The sequence below is a fragment of the Vicia villosa genome, unplaced genomic scaffold, assembly GCF_029867415.1.
Source record: "Vicia villosa cultivar HV-30 ecotype Madison, WI unplaced genomic scaffold, Vvil1.0 ctg.003460F_1_1, whole genome shotgun sequence".
Taxonomy (NCBI): Eukaryota; Viridiplantae; Streptophyta; class Magnoliopsida; order Fabales; family Fabaceae; genus Vicia; species Vicia villosa.
The window spans coordinates 122,531-126,806 of NW_026706210.1; positions in this window are offsets into that span (position 1 = coordinate 122,531).

The window sequence follows — 4,276 nt, forward strand, 5'->3', positions numbered from 1 at the left end:
ATGTGTAATTTTTAGAAAAAAAATATAGGAATTAATTTTAATAATTTAAAAAAAAAACTATAAAAATCAATTTAAAATCATAAAATAAGAAAGAAACTTTAAATGTTTATTTTCTAAATGATATTTAGAATTTTATAAATATAGCACTAACAAAATAGTTCTTATACATTATTCATTTTAAAAAATTCAAATTTATTTCTCTTTCTGTAAAATAACTCTCATCCAAACAGCCACTTATTCTGTTTAATCATACATTTTTTACTCTGCATAAAAATAAATAAGAAGATGTAATTTATTTTTGAAATTTGAAATTGAGACAAGAATATATAATGGGCATGTAAGTGTTCTGTCTGTGCTGCCCCTTGAGTTGACATGTTACTATGATGTATCTTAGAGCTATTGGCAAAAGAAAAGGGAAAGGGACATTGTGGACTCAATTAACTAAACATGTGATAGGGGACTTTTTCTGTTGATGAGATATAACAGAGCTGACTAAGTTAAAAAAGGGAGGCAGATAAGGTTCACAAGCTTTGCATAACAACCAGGAATATGTATCATGATTGGCTATAGAGAAGTTAAAGATTACATTCAATAAAGTGGCAGACCACAATATATAGTCTACTTAGTATGAGTGATCTAAAAGCATGTAACATATTTTAGAGGATGCTTCATGTCTATGACAATCAATTACTTATAGCAACAAAAAAAAAAAAAACTATACTCTCAAAGTGGAAGTGGGGATTGACATGATCACAACATGCAGGTAAGTGGAGGACTTGTATATTCTAAAATGTGGATCATGAAAAAGATAACAAATCCATGTGACAAACTTGCATGGGTTATTTTGGGCCTAGTGAGTTAGGACCAGTTTACCTAGGACTGATTGTGACCTAGTAGCTATCTATAGGGGCCGGTGAGAATGGGAAAATTGTACACCATTCAAATGACTACTTGCCTTCCAAAAACACAACTAGTGAGCTTCTACTTGCCATGAAAAGTGCTATGACAATTGACAATGTAGAGTTTATGAGACTACAAAAGTGAAGCCAATAAGTGGAAAATTAGTAAATACTATTAAATTTAGCTTTCAACTATCACTCTATCTCTTTTTTTTTTTTTTTTAATGTTAAACTCATTTCATTACTAAGAACCAGCTTGAGGCATAGTTACAATAGAATTCCAACCAGGAGAGTTACCAAGCCTAGTCTTAGACCCTAAAGCAAAACCCACTCCAACTAATTTATGGGCATCAAGAATTACATAACCTTGGCAGAAACATATCAGAGGCAGTACAAAAGTTACTCAATAAAACTCTACAATCTAAAGCAACATGCTCAATAGCAACAAAATGAACCAAGTCAGTGATACAATCCACTGCATTCAGACAGTCGGACCTGCACAACCAGTTTCTCCACGCGAAAATCACTTGCCAACGACAAGCTCCATCTAATTGCCAACATTTCCGCCAGCAGTGGGTCCACATTCATCGACTCTTTCTTGCACGCAGAGAGCAAAATTTCACCCGCATGGTCTTTAAAGATACACCCAAAGGACATGGAATTCCCAGGAAAGACGCCAGCATCCACCTGCAACACATGAACATTCTTGGGATTGTATTCCGGATTTACTACCAGCTTTTTCTTAGCGGAAAACTCAGGGTTCCAAGCGTTGAATTCCATAACGCTATTGAGCGCCTCCTCCGCCTCACGAACCGGATCTGAACTCTTTTGCTGGTACAGAAGCAAATTTCGCGCCAACCAAACTTTGAAACTCACGTTACATAACAGTTGGGCACTTAGAGGATCCCCGTAAGTGAGTACCCCTAACAACCAGTCCATGAAATTAAGATTCTCAGGAGTTTTATAACTCAAGATTGAGGAAAAGAAAACCTATTTTGTGAACTCACACTGAAGTAGCAGGTGTTGCACCGTCTCCGCCGCAGAATGACAAAAGGGACACAATACGTCTAGTTGGATCCCTTTCTTTAAGAGGTTGTTTTTGTGGGCAGGATGTCTTTCCCAGCCTGCCAAAGGAAGTTTCAAATTCAGGGGTTAACCGGTGCCTTCCATATTTCTTTCCATAGCTTTGGATCAGGGACGCATGAGGGACCAGGGGCTTTGCTAGCCTTGTCCTGCTGACACAAATGATAGGCCGAACGTACAGAGTAAACGCCATATTTTTCTTTATGCCAAATAAGCTTGTCTGCAGTACTGTGGGAAGATAGGGGAATACTGATGATGTTCATTGCGTCCTCTTCTTCAAACATGGAATATACCAGATCTCTCTTCCACACTCCTAAATCCCCATCAATAAGCTCACTTACCTTAGAGCCTCCTTCCACGCCTCCGACTCGGGTGATTCTACCTTTAATAGTAAACCCCGTGTTTCCAGGGATCCACCTATCCTTGCCCAACAAAACACTCTCGCCGTTCCCAATCCTCCAGCAAGCACCAGACTGAATCACTTGCTTAGCACTACAAATTCTCCTCCAAGAGTAACTAGGCGCAAAGCTAACCGAGCTATCCTCAATGGATGTCCTAGGGTAATACCGACTCTTGAAGACCTTCCTAAGAAGGGACACTTCACAAGTTAGAAGGCGTTAGTAAGTTTTTCCCAACAGACTTGTATTAAACTCGCTAATGCCACGAAAACCCATACCGCCCGCTCCTTTAGATTTTTCCATCCTCTCCCAACTTAACCAATGGACCTTCCTTTCTCCATTCTTGGAACCCCACCAAAAATTTGCGATCATCACCTCAATCTCATGACAAATAGTCTCCGGAAGTTTGTAGCAGCACATTATGTAACTTGGAATTGCCTGAGCCACAACTTTAATTAAAACCTCTCTCCCTGCCCTTGAAAGAAACTTTTCTTTCCATCCTTTGATTTTCTTCCATATTCTTCCAATGACTAGAGCAAAAACCTCCCTCTTGGATCTCCCGAAGACTATCGATAAACCAAGATACTTCAAATGACTAGAGACTGTTTGGACTCCCATCTTCCTTCGAATCATATTTTTCTCATCCAAGCTGACATTGCGGCTGAACGAGACTTCGGATTTGTCAAGGTTCACAATCTGGCCAGAGGCAGCTTGATACTTCTGCAAAATTTCCAGGATCTTGTTAGCTTTCTGAGGGTTTGCGCGGGCAAAGATTAAGCTATCGTCTGCGAACAGTAAATGGGAGATCACGGGAGCTCTTCTAGCAACTTTAATTCCATGGATCCTCAAGTCAGCCACCTCCTTCTTTAGAATACTTGAAAAGACATCAGCACACAATATGAATAAATATGGCGAGAGCGGATCCCCTTGGCGGAGACCCCTCTCAGGTTTGAAGCTACAACTGGGCTGGCCATTCACGAGCACCTTGTAAGTGACCGTCGAAATGCATCTCTCTATAAGTTTAACCATAGCAGGAGGGAAGCCCATAGAGGACAAGACCTCAACAACAAAGGGCCACTCAATCCTATCGTAGGCTTTTGACATATCGAGCTTTTTAACGCCATGACACCCCGTTTTCCTTTAGTTTTCTTCTTCATCCAGTGGAAGCATTCCATTGCAATCAAAGCATTATCCGTGATCAGCCGTCCTTTGACAAAGGCGCTTTGTTCTTCGTCAATAACCTCCGGGAGAATAGACTTGATCCTGTTCGCAATTGTTTTCGTCACCAGCTTCATAATGACATTATAGAGACTTATTGGGCGAAAGTCTTTGGGCCTAGTTGGATTTTTGCATTTCAGAATCAGCGCAATGTGGGTATCATTTATTCTGGCCGGATCTTTACCATTGTTGAGCACATCCAAGACGACACTTCTAACATCGGAGCCAACAATATGCCAGTACTTCTGGAAAAATAGCGCTGGGAGACAATCCGGTCCAGGAGTCTTTATGGGATTCATTTGCAGTAACGCGTCTTCGACCTCCTGAGCAGAGAAAGGACTAGCACACCAATTCCTTTGATTCAGATTAAGCTTCCCCTAACCACAGAACAAGTCTCCTGAACATTCACCGGAGAAGATGTTGTAAACAGACCCACAAAATACTTGATTAACAGACTTTCACAGTGGAAGTCACCTCTCCACCAATGCCCATTCTCATCTCTCAGCCTTTTGATTGTGTTAACTTTCCGCTGCTGGTCTGCTTTATTGTGAAAAAACTTTGTGTTACGGTCACCGTGCTTAAGCCAAATCGCTATACTCTTCTGCCTCCAAATAACTTCCTCAATTTGGAGAAGTTTATTTCGTTGACTTTCAAGCACTTTGTAGGAGTTTATGGCTT